Source organism: Eurosta solidaginis, chromosome 2, assembly GCF_040869045.1.
Source record: "Eurosta solidaginis isolate ZX-2024a chromosome 2, ASM4086904v1, whole genome shotgun sequence".
NCBI lineage: Eukaryota > Metazoa > Arthropoda > Insecta > Diptera > Tephritidae > Eurosta > Eurosta solidaginis.
The window spans coordinates 229,978,323-229,996,067 of record NC_090320.1 but is presented as its reverse complement, the minus strand read 5'-3'; the positions used below and the strand labels follow the sequence as shown (position 1 = coordinate 229,996,067).

Sequence of the window (17,745 nt, the reverse complement as noted above, 5' to 3'; positions counted from 1 at the left end):
GATAGCAAGATTATCCCCAAGTACTGCTGTCAAAACAAATTTTACAATATTGGTATGTATTAAAATACCTTTCTCCAATATAACTAGTTCATTTATCAAGCTATTAAATGATATTTCATTACCTAATTTCTTTACATTTTCCGTAGCTATGAAAGCAGCATGAAATATAAAGTCAAGCTTCGAACTCAAGTATTGAGGCAATGTTGGAAAATTATAATAGCAGCCACAGATGTAAAAAGTGTGTGTTCCCAGCGCATTATTTACTTGGAAATCGTGGAAGTATAAATTGTATGGTTTTACGATTTCATTTGGAAGAGAAAGTAATACTTCTTAGAAAGTTGTGCCACTGACAACGTTACAAATTTTTTCGTTGTTAATTAGTTCTGTGCCATTAGAAACTACAATGTCAAGTAGGCCATCTAATTAAAAAAAAGCCTTAAATTGAAATGACAATGATAATTATGGAATACCTTTAACAATTTTTTCCTGTATTGTGTTTTCAATTACAATAGTGTTGGGGCTTTCGTAATTTTTTTTTTGTGTCAAATATTTTATCATACGATATTCTGAAGAAATGTCTACAAAAGGATTGCTGCAAAAATTTGAAAGAACTTCTAGCTCTGAAAATGAATTCCGGTTTGTAAAACTTTCTCTTTTCAAAGAATCATTTAAGTATTCTGAAACAACTTGAAAGATTTCGCGCATCCATTTTGAATAAAAAGCACATCTTTTCTAGTCATTGAACTTTTTGAATATAATTTTACTGAAAATTGCAGTAAATTATTAGATAGCTTTGATAATATTGTATTGTCGTTTTGATCTGAAACTATATTTTGTTCATGACATTTAACGCTAGAATAATCAATGAAACATGCCCCGCTGGCTAATTTTTGCTTTGGCACTTCAAGCGCTGAAGTTTTTGCTATAGTTTTGCAAATATCTGTTTGTTCATTCATATGTTTAAGTAAATGGCTTTTGAAATTACCGAACGATGAAAAAAGCTGCTTACAGTTACCAAACGTACACATTTTTGTATCACTTTGTTTAAGGAAGTGATATGATTTTAAATGTGCTATGTAGCAGCTTGTTATTTGGAATGTTTTATTACATAAAAAACATATCATCTTTTAATATTTAAAAGTTACTAAGTTTTAAGTGATAACAAAGCAGGAGTTTTAATATCTAAAGTTGTTTCGATTTCAAAAAAATATCTCTGTATAAAAGTCCAAGCGTTTACAGCAATTGCCGGATACTTTAAATTTCAAACTTGAAATATTTTAAAAGTTCAATAAAGGAGTCAAACTTATAAATAATTTTATCAATATAAGCATAATACGATTTAGGTGATAAATATGTTCCCTAAACAATTATAAAAGGTTGTACTGTTAATGAATTCAAATAACATTTGTCAACGTACTTTTGAATTTCTTCATGAACATTGCTTAAACCTTCCACCTTGATAATAAAAAAATTTTGCGCGTCTAATATTGTAGCCTTAGCTCTCAATGCTCACGAAGTGTTTTTAAATCTTGCTGTTGGAAGTAGTACCGAATGAATTAGAGTTGTTAATATACAATCTTCAGCATCTAAACAAAAAAGAGAAAATATTTTTATAAATTGTCATTTTGCACACATTTCTTTTCGCCAAAAGTCACTTGACTCACCTATTTGCTTCACACAACTTAAGTCTTGTAAAAGATATTTGCAGGCGGCATTGGCAATATTCAAATAGTAGTACTCTCGAATTTTCTGTTTGAAGTCACTCCATTTGCTTTTAAGTAAATGCTCTTTGTTTGGATACAACCGTTTGAAGTCGGCATTTATCTATTTTCAAATAAAAAAAATTGTATACAAATTCAAAAAATATCAAAATGAGTGGGGCATAGTCATAGTCGAAATAAAATGTGATTTTAAATTAGTTGAAGAATTTTCGGCAGATAGCACACATAAAATTGTGTCAAAAAGCTTTAACTAACTTAAATTTACATTTTATTTCGACTATGACTATCCCCCAGTAGTGTATCTAAACTTATAATTGGGACTTACCAGTTCGGGACCTCTGGCGTCTTTTAGCTTTGGCCACTCTTTTATGAAATCCAAATTACTGAGAAGTGATAAATCTCGTTGGCGAATATTATGAGATCTATCCCACCTGTCCAGAACCACCTGCCAATCAGACGAATCCCTTCGTAGCTCCTCTGTTATTTTAGCCTCAATTGATTCGTCGAATTCAATTAAAAAATCAGTAGTCGATGTATCCAAAATATTGATCTTTTGTTTAGCAATGCAGTCTACTTTCCTCTTTTTAGCTGTAATATTTGTGTATTTGGAATACAATTTCTATGCAGGTAGTTTTTTTTCTTTGCGCGGAATGTAATAATATTCCTAATTTGGAAAAGTCATTAGTAAACATTTCGACGTTATGTTGATATTTTTTGATTACCTACCAAGTACGATTTTTCTTCGGGAAACAATAACTGAATGTCGTTTAAAAATTGCTCGAAGTTGAGTGGCTTTAATTTTATGTTGTTTTCAACGACATACTCTACAACAGCATTTATAATCCGATCACGATGCCCATTATTTAAATGGCCGTTGAACTCATAATGTTCTAAAATGGATCTGCCAGCAGAACAGTCGTTTAGTATCCCTTTCACAGACTAAAAGCAAAAAAATTTATTTATTAGATATTTCACTATTAACGTGCTTTTGGATACCACTCATTTAGGTACTTGAATCTGGCTCAAATAAACTAATCCCCTTATTCATAAAAAATATTAAAGGTTTATAAAGAATTTTAAAATGAGACTAACCACATAATGGACTACACATTGTTTACCATTGTTCCGGAGCTCATCGGCGGCACATACCTACATGTATACAAAAATTAATAACAAACATTTTGTACTTGATTTTTATGCGTTTTATTACACTAACAATGTACAAAGTTTTCATGAATTGTGCCGAATGCAGCCAAGCAAAAATCTTGCAGCGACGTCAAGCGTATGCACATACAAATACGTATGTATGTACATACATATTCTTTCTTTATAGATTATTTTCGTTAATAAAACACATAAGCACTTTAAACAACAAAGCTTTGTACGAAATTTATTATTACTTACCTTCTTCTTTCGCCAGGCAAACAGCTTTTCACGGAATTCAGCTCTTTTGCCAACTTTTTTTACAGCGTCGGCTATATCAGCTTCGCTTAAAACACTTACGTAAATGTTGAAATTCAATGCCAGCCACTAGAACAAACAATATTTTATGCTTTATAATAAATATTTTAAAAGATTTTAATATATTTACCAGTGAGCTCTTCCAGCAATTCATCTAATTGAAAAATGTGCAAAATTTCTTTCAATTTGTCACACAAAAAATCGAATGAACAAGCAGTGCTGCCGTTCCTTCTACCTCACAGTTGCTTATTCCATTTTTTTCTGGGCACAAGCTACGGATGCATAAAAGAGCATGCACATTATACATACATATGTATTAAGGTAAGCGTGTATGTAACCTCTCTCTTAATTTAAATACGTGCATAGTAATTTTTGGTCTGAACGTATTATTTTTAAATGGTAATTAATAAAAAATATATTCATTTTCACTATGCGTATTTTTTCTGAGTGTACTTATAAAAAATTTAATTCTAATTTTTGAATTAGATGACCGGATACTTTGCAACATAGCTGAAGTTGTAGGTAATAGTACCCCGTTTCTAATTCTGTGGAAAATATTTTATGAAAGGAACAGACAAACTTAGGAGAGAGCTAAGAAGAATTTACAGGGCGACACTACTTTCAGAATAGAAAGCGCCATTAGACATGAGAATTTGGTGAATATTTTAGAAAGGACTTACTTGAAAAATAGATCTAAAAACCAAAAATAAAATTTCCCCAAAGTACATATTAATTTTGCTACACAACACCTTGTTCTTTGCACGTGACGTTTTAATCTCTTAAAGTTGCTTATTTCTTTTTAAACACAAACTTTCACTAACAACTCACCCCTTTTATGTCGACGTCCACTTTAGCAATTTTATTACTCATTCAACAGGGTAACTATAGAATTTTTTGTTAAGCTTTTTGATTTTACTTATTTCATGTTTTTACATTTCCCCTTCTGGCATATTTATGTGAATAAAGACAATGAATCGTTCACATGCAAAAAATTGGCGATAAGCCTAAAAACGTGGAAAATGTCAAGCGATATATTTACTTAATAAAATCAACTGTTGAAGGTAATTCAGGGGAGCAAACTAAAATAAAAGATAGAATAAGAAAAAATATTTATGAGGATACTTAGTTGTTACAAGGGAGTATAAAATTTTTCAGAATTTTAAATGATAAAAGAATGTAAGAACTATGTAATAGTCAGAGCTGTGAGGTAATGAATATCTATATATAAACTAGCAGACCTGGCAAACGCTTTTCTGCCATAAATTTGGCATATCTGCATACATTTTAATAAGCTTTTTCCATCTAACTCTGCCCTCCCCCCCCCCCTCACTTTTTCCAAATCTTTTCATTCACTCCTCCCTCCGTCTTTTTCGCTTCATCTACCTCCATCTTCGTCTCATTCTATCACTTTCTCAGTCCCCTTCTCCTTCTCTCTTTTCTCTTCTCTCAAGTTCTTCTCATTCTTCTTCATCCCTTATTGCCTGTCCCAGAGGGCGGTATGTATTTTGTTCCAGTCCCAGTCCCACTCGGAGTCTCAGAGTCCCAGTCCTAGTCCTAATCTCAGTCCCAGTCCGTCTCTGGTCCTCTTCCAGGAAAAAAGGATCGTAAATACTAATATAGGCAAATTTTTATACCAAATTTCAGGCAAGCCGAATAGGGCGTATGTAAATAGGTATGTGGGTGTTATTAATTCATGTCTTTATTTCGGCTTCGCATGCATATTTATCAGTTTTCCAGGTTGATGCGACTAAATCGAATATCACAATGAAAATTATTTTAGAGCTCTCAGCAACAGCTTTCATTTGATATCCATATTGTATAAACACTGTCTAGGCATTCACGGGCCCATATTTTGGCCTATATCTCGAGATCCTAGTCACCCAGCGGTGTAATATATTACTCTGTACTAAAGCACTCACCAACAGCTTTCATTTAATACCCATATTCTATAAACACTGTCTAGGCATTCACGGGTCCACGTTTTGGCCCATATCTCGAGACCCTAGTCACCCAGTGGTGTAATATATTACTCTGTACTAAAGCACTCACCAACAACTTTCATCTGATATCCATATTGTATAAACACTGTCTATGCATTCACGGGTTCACGTTTTGGCCTATATCTCGAGACCCTAGTGACCCAGCGGTGTAATATATTACTCTGTACTAAAGCACTCACCAACAGCTTTCATTTGATATCCATATTGTATAAACACTGTCTAGGCATTTACGGGTCCACGTTTTGGTCTCTATATCGAGACCCTAGTCACCCAGTGGTGTAATATATTACTCTGTACTAAAGCACTCACCAACAGCTTTCATTTGATATCCATATTGTATTAACACTGTCTAGGCATTCACGGGTCTACGTTTTGGCCTCTATCTCGAGACCCTAGTCACCCAGCGGTGTAATATATTACTCTGTACTAAAGCACTCACCAGCAGCTTTCATTTGTTATCCATATTCTATAAACACATTCTAGGGGTAGCCGGGTCCACGTTTCGGCCTATATCTCGAGACCCTGTACGTCGATCGCAGCCAAACCTATGTAATAACCACATAGTGAGGTATACGCAACTTGTGTGAAAGTTTGAACAAAATCGACCGACGCATTTCTTCAAATACCGGCGACCAACTAACACATTTTAGCCTTTCTTTTTATATATATAGATTTTTATTTTTCACACTTCACTATAATATTAAAACGAAATGCAGATATTCGTTGCTTTTGTAGTTCGGCTTAAAAATTGCACATGGCACAACTAAAGACTCTCTTGAATTAAAAAAAATGTCTTAGTACCTCTAAATCGCAGGCCCCCTCACAAATCACGGACCCGGCGAATATCCCCCAATTACCCCCCCCCCCCTCTCGTAGGGCCTGGTGATGTGCTATACTTGATATCGTACGCTATAATATTTTTTATTAATAAGCACGATGTTTAATTAAATACCAACCAATTACACGGAAGTTTATCCCACCTGAAAATATGAGTGCTGGTGCGTATACGTAACATTTTATTATTACGTATAAACGTATAAAAAAATTTGCAATAAAATAATATTGCGACTATAAACTGAGGTCTAACCTATCCTATATATCAAGTTAGATCAAACTACACACGGGGTCCAAAACAAATTCAATATCGGTTCAGTAGTTTAGGAGTACATCGCGGACAAACAATGTCACACGTGATTTTTATATACAAAGATAGGCAAGTTGAAAATGTCGGTTCCCTTTAATGGCCAAAATATAGTTCTGAGGTACAAACAATTTGGTATTTATCGATAGCTTTTCTGAAGGGAAAGTACACGCATTAAAAACAAAAAACTTAAAAAAATTGTAGCGTGGCGCTTGAGCATCGATATAAAAACGGCACCACTACAAATGCCAAACACCTATTTAAACTATGAGACTGTTGGCAAGCACACTAATGACGTTGAGAAAACCAACAGACCTCAAGCAAATGAGGTCAGACTTGATCTCGTGAGAAAATGGGCAGAGCAAATTAAATAAATGGAATGAGCAAATTAAATAAATCAGAGCAATTTATGCTAAATTTTATTACATTATGTGCAGCCATGGGCGAGATACAAGTTCTTCTGTCATGCAAAGCCTGAAGACCAAGCAATTTTTGCCTGCTTGTATATGATCTGAGGCCGTCTGGCCGTGAAGCACACGTAAAGGAATTTCCGTAAACAGTTTTCGAACACTCTGAATTTTATTGGAGTTAGATTCATAGAAAGAATGCCATGTTATTGAGCAATATTCTGACCAAGAATATATATAGAGTCCCTTCGATGTCATAGGATACTTAAAGTTACTGGTGTTACGTCTAATGAACACAACCATTGTAAAGAATTTTGAAACAAAGAAGTCAATGTGACTAGAAAAAGAGAGTTTGAAGTCAAATATGACACTCAAATCTTTAATCTGTTGACAAGGATTATGAGATTTAGCATTTAGTTTGTAGATAAAATAGTGTCAGTTGTCTTTTTGGAATAAGACAAAACGCAGCATTTGTTTTCATTTAAAAATAAATTATTGTATGCGCTCATCCAGCAAAAGAGCCCAGATCAGATACACTCAGAGCTATTACGGACCGTTAGAAGGAGTTTGACATTGTCTGCAAACACCAAACATTTGAAGTGCTGGGGTATCTCATTTATAAAAATTACGAATAATTAAGCGCCATAATGGGTACCCTGCGTAATACCTGAGCAGGCGTTAATAAGCAGAGATGACTTCTCGACGCCAATGGCCACACAGAGCTTCCTGTTCGATAAAAAAAACTCGTGAAGAATTTCAACAAGTTTCCATTATATCCATACCTGGCTAACTTACCAGAATAGCAAATGTTTTCGAAATGTCAGTTTATATGACGTCGAGTTGCTCAAAGTTCTCTTAAGCACGAGCATTTTGATTAGTAACTAAAGCTAATTTGTGCAAGTAGACCTACCTGGCAAAAATCCATGCTGGCACTCCACTATAGCCTTGCCTTTGTAATCGAATCCTTTACGTTGAAGTATTCGTTTTGTTGGCTACAAAAATGTTGTGTACTACTTTGTTAGTTAATATAATAAAATAAAATAAAATAAAAAAAAATAAATTAAAGTAAACTAAAATAAATTAAAATAAAATAAAATTAACTAAAATAATAAAAATAAAATATAATAAAACAAGATAAAATAAAACTAAATTAAATTAATTATAACAAAATAAAATAAAATAGGACATAATAAAATATAATAAAATAAAATTAAATAAAATAAAATAAAATAAAGTAAAATAAAATAAAATCAAATAAGATAAAATAAAATAAAATAAGATAAAATAAAATAAATTAAACTAAAATAAAATTAAATAAAATAAATTGAAATAAAGTAAAATAAAATAAAATAAGATACAACAAAATAAAAATAAATAAAATAATGTAAAACAAAATAAAATAAAATAAGATAAAAAAAAATAAAAATAAATAAATTAAAAAAAATAAAATAAAATAAATTAAAGTAATATAAAATTAAATAAAATAAGTAAAATAAAATAAAACAAGATAAAATAAAACTAAATTAAATTAATTATAATAAAATAAAATAAAATAAGACAAAATAAAATATAACAAAATTAAATTAAATTAAATTAAATTATATAAAATTAAATAAAGTAAAATAAAATAAAGTAAAATATAATAAAATAAAATAAAATAAGATAAAAAAAATAAAAATAAATAAAATTAAAAAAAAATAAAATAAATTAAAGTAATATAAAACTAAATAAAATATATAAAATAAAATAAAACAAGATAAAATAAAACTAAATTAAATTAATTATAAGAAAATAAAATAAAATAGGACAAAATAAAATATAATAAAATAAAATTAAATAAAATTAAATAAAATAAAACAAAGTAAAATAAAATAAAGTAAAATAAAATAAAATAAAATTAAATAAAATAAAAATAAATAAAATAAAATAAAGTAAAGTAAGATAAAATAAAACAAAAATAAATAAAATTAAATGAAATAAAATAAAATAAAATAAATTAAGATACAACAAAATAAAAGTAAATAAAATAAAGTAAAACAAAATAAAATAAAATAAAATAGAAAAAAAATTAAATTGAATTTAAAAAAATTTAAAAATTAAAAAAAGTAAAAAATAAAATAAAACAAGTAAGGAAGGCTAAGTTCGGGTGTAACCGCACATTACATACTCAGTTGAGAGACAAAGTTAGGGAAAATCACCATGTTGTAAAAAGAACCTAGGGTAACCTTGGAATGTGTTTGTATGACATGTGTATCAAATGGAAGGTATTAAAGAGTATTTTAAGAGGAAGTGGGCCATAGTTCTATAGAAAATGTCAAGCGATATATTTACTTAATAAAATCAACTGTTGAAGGTAATTCAGGGGAGCAAACTAAAATAAAAGATAGCATGAGAAAAAATATTTATGAGGATACTTAGTTGTTACAAGGGAGTATAAAATTTTTCAGAATTTTAAATGATAAAAGAATGTAAGAACTATGTAATAGTCAGAGCTGTGAGGTAATGAATATCTATATATAAACTAGCAGACCTGGCAAACGCTTTTCTGCCATAAATTTGGCATATCTGCATACATTTTAATAAGCTTTTTCCATCTAACTCTGCCCTCCCCCCCCCCTCACTTTTTCCTAATCTTTTCATTCACTCCTCCCTCTGTCTTTTTCGCTTCATCTACCTCCATCTTCGTCTCATTCTATCACTTTCTCAGTCCCCTTCTCCTTCTCTCTTTTCTCTTCTCTCAAGTTCTTCTCATTCTTCTTCATCCCTTATTGCCTGTCCCAGAGGGCGGTATGTATTTTGTTCCAGTCCCAGTCCCACTCGGAGTCTCAGAGTCCCAGTCCTAGTCCTAATCTCAGTCCCAGTCCGTCTCTGGTCCTCTTCCAGGAAAAAAGGATCGTAAATACTAATATAGGCAAATTTGTATACCAAATTTCAGACAAGCCGAATAGGGCGTATGTAAATAGGTATGTGGGTGTTATTAATTCATGTCTTTATTTCGGCTTCGCATGCATATTTATCAGTTTTCCAGGTTGATGCGACTAAATCGAATATCACAATGAAAATTATTTTAGAGCTCTCAGCAAGAGCTTTCATTTGATATCCATATTGTATAAACACTGTCTAGGCATTCACGGGCCCATATTTTGGCCTATATCTCGAGATCCTAGTCACCCAGCGGTGTAATATATTACTCTGTACTAAAGCACTCACCAACAGCTTTCATTTAATATCCATATTGTATAAACACTGTCTAGGCATTCACGGGTCCACGTTTTGGCCCATATCTCGAGACCCTAGTCACCCAGTGGTGTAATATATTACTCTGTACTAAAGCACTCACCAACAACTTTCATCTGATATCCATATTGTATAACGGGTTCACGTTTTGGCCTATATCTCGAGACCCTAGTGACCCAGCGGTGTAATATATTACTCTGTACTAAAGCACTCACCAACAGCTTTCATTTGATATCCATATTGTATAAACACTGTCTAGGCATTCACGGGTCCACGTTTTGGTCTCTATATCGAGACCCTAGTCACCCAGCGGTGTAATATATTACTCTGTACTAAAGCACTCACCAACAGCTTTCATTTGATATCCATATTGTATAAACACTGTCTAGGCATTCACGGGTCTACGTTTTGGCCTCTATCTCGAGACCCTAGTCACCCAGCGGTGTAATATATTACTCTGTACTAAAGCACTCACCAGCAGCTTTCATTTGTTATCCATATTCTATAAACACATTCTAGGGGTAGCCGGGTCCACGTTTCGGCCTATATCTCGAGACCCTGTACGTCGATCGCAACCAAACCTATGTAATAACCACATAGTGAGGTATACGCAACTTGTGTGAAAGTTTGAACAAAATCGACCGACGCATTTCTTCATATACCGGCGACCAACTAACACATTTTAGCCTTTCTTTTCATATATATAGATTTTTATTTTTCACACTTCACTATAATATTAAAACGAAATGCAGATATTCGTTGCTTTTGTAGTTCGGCTTAAAAATTGCACATGGAACAACTAAAGACTCTCTTGAATTAAAAAAAATGTCTTAGTACCTCTAAATCGCGGGCCCCCTCACAAATCACGGACCCGGGGATAATATCCCCAATTACCCCCCCCCCCCTCTCGTCGGGCCTGGTGATGTGCTATACTTGATATCGTACGCTATAAAATTTTTTATTAATAAGCACGTTGTTTAATTAAATACCAACCAATTACACGGAAGTTTATCCCACCTGAAAATATGAGTGCTGGTGCGTATACGTAACATTTTATTATTACGTATAAACGTATAAAAAAATTTGCAATAAAATAATATTGCGACTATAAACTGAGGTCTAACCTATCCTATATTTCAAGTTAGATCAAACTACACACGGGGTCCAAAACAAGTTCAATATCGGTTCAGTAGTTTAGGAGTCCATCGCGGACAAACAATGTCACACGTGATTTTTATATACAAAGATAGGCAAGTTGAAAATGTCGGTTCCCTTTAATGGCCAAAATATAGTTCTGAGGTACAAACAATTTGGTATTTATCGATAGCTTTTCTGAAGGGAAAGTACACGCATTAAAAACAAAAACTTAAAAAAATTGTAGCGTGGCGCTTGAGCATCGATATAAAAACGGCACCACTACAAATGCCAAACACCTATTTAAACTATGAGACTGTTGGCAAGCACACTAATGACGTTGAGAAAACCAACAGTTTTCGAACACTCTCAATTTTATTGGAGTTAGATTCATAGAAAGAATGCCATGTTATTGAGCAATATTCTGACCAAGAATATATATAGAGTCCCTTCGATGTCATAGGATACTTAAAGTTACTGGTGTTACGTCTAATGAACACAACCATTTAAAGAATTTTGAAACAAAGAAGTCAATGTGACTAGAAAAAGAGAGTTTGAAGTCAAATATGACAAATATGATCTTTAATCTGTTGACAAGGATTATGAGATTTAGCACTTAGTTTGTAGATAAAATAGTGTCAGTTGTCTTTTTGGAATAAGACAAAACGCAGCATTTGTTTTCATTTAAAAATAAATTATTGTATGCGCTCATCCAGCAAAAGAGCCCAGATCAGATACACTCAGAGCTATTACGGACCGTTAGAAGGAGTTTGACATTGTCTGCAAACACCAAACATTTGAAGTGCTGGGGTATCTCATTTATAAAAATTACGAATAATTAAGCGCCACAATAGGTACCCTGCGTAATACCTGAGCAGGCGTTAATAAGCAGAGATGACTTCTGGACGCCAATGGCCACACAGAGCTTCCTGTTCGATAAAAAAAACTCGTGAAGAATTTCAACAAGTTTCCATTATATCCATACCTGGCTAACTTACAAGAATAGCAAATGTTTTCGAAATGTCAGTTTATATGACGTCGAGTTGCTCAAAGTTCTCTTAAGCACGAGCATTTTGATTAGTAACTAAAGCTAAATTGTGCAAGTGGACCTACCTGGCAAAATCCATGCTGGCACTCCACTATAGCTTTGCCTTTGTAATCGAATCCTTTACGTTGAAGTATTCGTTTTGTTGGCTACAAAAATGTTGTGTACTACTTTGTTAGTTAATATAATAAAAAAAAATAAAATAAAAAAAATAAATTAAAGTAAACTAAAATAATTTAAAATAAAATAAAATTAACTAAAATAATAAAGTAAAATAAAATAAAACAAGATAAAATAAAACTAAATTAAATTAATTATAACAAAATAAAATAGGACATAATAAAATATAATAAAATAAAATTAAATAAAATAAAATAAAGTAAAATAAAATAAAGTAAAATAAAATAAAATGAAATAAGATAAAATAAAATAAAATAAAATAAAATAAAATAAAATAAGATAAAATAAAATAAATTAAACTAAAATAAAATTAAATAAAATAAATTGAAATAAAGTAAAATAAAATAAAATGAGATACAACAAAATAAAAATAAATAAAATAAAGTAAAACAAAATAAAATAAAATAAGATAAAAAAAATAAAAATAAATAAAATAAAAAAAATAAAATAAATTAAAGTAATATAAAATTAAATAAAATAAGTAAAATAAAATAAAACAAGATAAAATAAAACTAAATTAAATTAATTATAACAAAATAAAATAAAATAGGACAAAATAAAATATAATAAAATTAAATTAAATTAAATTAAATTAAATTAAATAAAGTAAAATAAAATAAAGTAAAATATAATAAAATAAAATAAAATAAGATAAAAAAAATAAAAATAAATAATATAAAAAAAATAAAATAAATTAAAGTAATACAAAACTAAATAAAATAAAACAAGATAAAATAAAACTAAATTAAATTAATTATAACAAAATAAAATAAAATAGGACAAAATAAAATATAATAAAATAAAATTAAATAAAATTAAATAAAATAAAACAAAGTAAAATAAAATAAAGTAAAATAAAATAAAATAAAATAAAATAAGATTAAATAAAATAAAATAAAATAAAATAAAGTAAGATAAAATAAAAGAAAAATAAATAAAATTAAATGAAATAAAATAAAATAAAATAAATTAAGATACAACAAAATAAAATTAAATAAAATAAAGTAAAACAAAATAAAATAAAATAGAAAAAAAATTAAATTAAATTTAAAAAAATTTAGAATTTGTTTGTACGATATGGGTATTAAATGAAAGGTGTTGATGAGTATTTTAAAAAGGAGTTGGCCTTAGTTCTATAGGTGGATGACTTTTCGAGATATCGCCATAAAGATGGACCAGGGGTGACTCTAGAATTTTTTTGTACCATATGGGTATCAAATGAAAGGTGTTAATGAGTATTTTAAAAGGGCGTGGGCCTTAGTTCTATAGGTGGACGCCTTTCCGAGATATCGCCATAACATAAAGATGGACCAGGGGTGACTCTAGAATTTGTTTGTACGATATGGGTATCAAATGAAAGGTGTTAATGAGTATTTTAAAAGGGCGTGGGCCTTATTTCTATAGGTGAACGCCTTTTCGAGATATCGCCATAAAGGTGGACCAGGGGTGACTCTAGAATGTGTTTGTACGATATGGGTATCAAATTAAAGGTATAAATGAGGGTTTTAAAAGGGAGTGGACCAGGGTGATCCAGAACATCATCTGTCGGATACCGCTAATTTATTTATATATGTAATACCACGAAGAGTGTTTCTTCCAAGATTCTAAGGGCTTTTGATTTCGCCCTGCAAAACTTTTTCATTTTCTTCTATTTAATATGGTAGGTGTCACACCCATTTTACCAAGTTTTTTTCTAAAGTTATATTTTGCGTCAATAGACCAATACAATTACCATGTTTCATCCCTTTTTTCGTATTTGGTATATAATTATGGCATTTTTTTCTTTTTCCGTAATATTCGATATCGAAAAAGTGGGCGTGGTCATAGTCGGAATTCGACCATTTTTACACCAATATAAAGTGAGTTCAGATAAGTACGTGAACTGAGTTTAGTAAAGATATATCGATTTTTGCTCAAGTTATCGTGTTAACGGCCGAGCGGAAGGACAGACGGTCGACTGTGTATAAAAACTGGGCGTGGCTTCAACCGATTTCACCCTTTTTCACAGAAAAAAGTTATCGTCCTAGAATCTAAGCCTCTACCAAATTTCACAAGGATTAGTAAATTTTTGTTCGACTTATGGCATTAAAAGCATCCTAGACAAATTAAATGAAAAAGGGCGGAGCCACGCCCATTTTGAAATTTTCTTTTATTTTTGTATTTTGTTGCATCATATCATTACTGGAGTTGAATTTTGACATAATTTACTTATATACTGTAAAGATATTAACTTTTCTTTTAAAATTTGAATTAAAAAAAAAAAAATTTTTAAAAAGTGGGCGTGGTCGTTCTCCGATTTTGCTAACTTTTATTGAGCAGACATATAGTAATAAGAGTAACGTTCCTGCCAAATTTCATCATGATATCTTCAACGACTGCCAAATTACACTCAGAGAAAAATCGTTCTAAAACGAACGAAACAAGTTCAAAATTAAGAATATTCGTTGACAAAAGTCTGTTAAGTACGTTTTTTCTTAACCTTTGACCGATGGGCTTGTTTTAAGAACAGTTTTTCCAAGCACGCCGTTCGTATTTTATCACCAGTTTGGTATTGATGTATGAACCTTCTGTGCTCATTTCAAGCACTACTTCGGCTTGATTTAAGATTTTTCGTCCTCACGCTTCGAGAACGATTAGGGGTCGATTCAAAAATTTTCGGTCGCAATTCAAGAACGGTCCGTACTTGATTTGGTGGGAGGGGAAAGAATTTTTTTTTAATAGGTACAGATTTATTTTTTATTAATAATACTCTTTTTGTCATAAATAAAAAAATATTTATAACAAAAAAATGTTTATTAAAATTCAAAAGTTTAAGGAAAAATGCATAATATGCATTTTTCATACATTTCTCTTATTGAGAAATTATTCTTTTTCGGAGACGTAATCTGCATATATACTTAAAAAATTTCATAACAAGTTTGAGAATTACCTGTGCATATGTGAATGGAACTGAACGAAAAATAAGAGTTAAAAAAATAGAACATAAAAAAATTGTTTTAAAAAAATTCAGAGTTTGACGGTGATTGAACTTGCGCCACACGATCGCAACCGCAAGATCATAGCTGCTCGGCCACTACAACTGCTTGGTAGCTCATGCCGAATGTTGTACTTAACATTGTAATGCTCACAAATTGTACCGTTTTTCTTTTGGTTGAACTTAGGTTAAGAACATCGTACTCAATTTGAGAACATTCGTTCTCATTAATAGAACATTTGTTCATAATTTAAGACCAGTCGTTCTCTTTTCAAGAAAATGGTGTCAGTTCAAGAACAAGGTTGTTGTTTTAAGAACAGTTCGTTCGTTTTTCAAGAACAAAAAAGTAAGAACATGAAGAGCTTGAATTGAGTCCGGTGGTGCTGGATTTTAGAACGGCGTTTTTCTCTGAGTGTACAGTTTGCAAAACTTCTAAATTACCTTCTTTTAAAAGTGGGCGGTGCCACGCCCATTGTCCAAAATTTAGTTTTCTATTCTGCGTCATAAATACAACTCATCTACCGAGTTTCATCGCTTAATCCGTATTTGGTAATGAATTATCGCACTTTTTCGATTTTTCGAAATTTTCGATATCGAAAAAGTGGGCGTGGTTATTGTCCGATATCGTTCATTTTAAATAGCGATCTGAGATAAGTGCCCAGGAACCTGCATACCAAATTTCATCAAGATACCTCAAAATTTACTCAAGTTATCGTGTTAACGGACAGACGGACGGACGGACGGACGGACGGACATGGCTCAATCGAATTTTTTTTCGATACTAATGATTTTGATATATGGAAGTCTATATCTATCTCGATTCCTTTATACCTGTACAACCAACCGTTATCCAACCAAAGTTAATATACTCTGTGAGCTCTGCTCAACTGAGTATAATGAAACGAATCAAATTAACTTTTAGAAAAGTTAAAATAAACAAAAATAAAAAATGTATATAAATATAATAAAAGAGAACAAAATAAATTTAAAAACAATTAATATAATAAAATAAAATAACGGGAAGGAAAGGGGAGGGAAGCAAAATATAGAAAAGGAAAGAAAAAGGAAGGGGAAGAAAACTAAACGAAAAGAAAAGAAACCACAACAGAGGTAAATTTACCAGTAACAAATATTTCGACCTTTTGGGGAAGAGCTTCGTTGGCTTTTTATCGGTAACTACCCATCCTGACAAGTAACTAGTTTCTTATCGGCTTGTTATCGACAAGCTGCAGAAGTGTAATTGATTTTACTATGAAGATTTAACGGCATCTGTTTCATTGGAATAGATGATTCATTGATAACAATTCGATAACACGCCAATAACTAATTCCTAACATTCCGATAAGAAATCGATAGTTCTTCGACGACAAATCGATAATTTTTTTTGGAAACAATGAAAGTCTTCAAAACATGTCGCTTGGTTTTTTAATAGTAAGTCGATAGCTTTTTGATAGTATATCGTTACAATTTTCACAAATAACTGTCTACGTTTTGGTAACATATCGATAACACGGCAACAAAAAGTACTCCGATAACTTTTGAAAACATTAAAATAACTTCTCGGTAAGTAATCGATATAATTTTGGTAATAAGTCGATGAATTTACGATAACTTGCCGAAAAGAGATCGACTTCTCATATATAAATAATCGATAACATTTGTCATCGATAGCAAATTTGGAATAACACCCACATTTTCCGTGGATAACTCATATAAATAAAAAATATGTTTTTTTTTTTTTTTGGTCATACTTTGTCTATGTGAATAATAAAAGCTCATTAAACGGCTTAAATAAGTTAATAGCAACAACCGTAAGCCACATTCTTAGCTAACCTTAGGCAATTAGTTGCGCTGGTAGTCGTGACGTTAGTTTCACAGTTTAACGAGTTGCTTTGTTTTGTTACTCAATTTCAACCTCTTTCTATTTCGTGCTCTTGAAATCCTTCAAAAGTTACCCTGCGGCACGCAAACAAATACAATTTTTCGTGTTTGTTGCTTTTTGGTAAATTAGCAACTTGTAGACTTTTTGGCCCTTGGCAAGCTATTAATTGAAATAAAATAAAAATGCAAACATACAGAATAAACTAACGGCGGTTGAGTAAAAAATATATTTTTCTGCCATTTACTTTTTTGTTTTGGTTTTCTCTTTTTATTTGGCAACAGATTATTTAGCGCTACTTTTTTTTCACTGGGCCACCTTTTGCTTAGCAATTTGCTGGTTGTTGTTGTTGTCTGCTTTTGGTATTTGCGCAGTTAGCTGACCTGAAATTGGGTTAATTGTCTTTGATATTTAGCCTTATTTCTCAGCTGAGGCACACAAATGGCAGTAATTGATGAAAATTATTATAAACAAGTAAGGAAAGCAAGGAAAGTAACCGAACATTACATACTCAGCTGAGAGCTTTGGAGGCAAAATAAGGGAAAGTCACCGTTTAGGAAAATGAA

The 17,745-nt window shown here is 31.3% G+C and overlaps 1 protein-coding gene and 1 long non-coding RNA gene across 15 annotated transcripts in view; both read right to left on the bottom strand.

Annotated features, from left to right (window-relative positions):
• Positions 1 to 17,745, bottom strand: part of LOC137240664 (serine-rich adhesin for platelets) — an 827,553-nt gene that overhangs the window by 730,747 nt on the left and 79,061 nt on the right. The window lies entirely within an intron of this gene.
• On the bottom strand, positions 1,443 to 2,638 carry LOC137242638 (uncharacterized). The gene is made up of 4 exons (XR_010950314.1): positions 2,448 to 2,638; positions 2,047 to 2,385; positions 1,665 to 1,824; positions 1,443 to 1,586 (listed from the first exon to the last, which is right to left on the bottom strand). It is a non-coding gene; the product is annotated as an uncharacterized lncRNA (long non-coding RNA).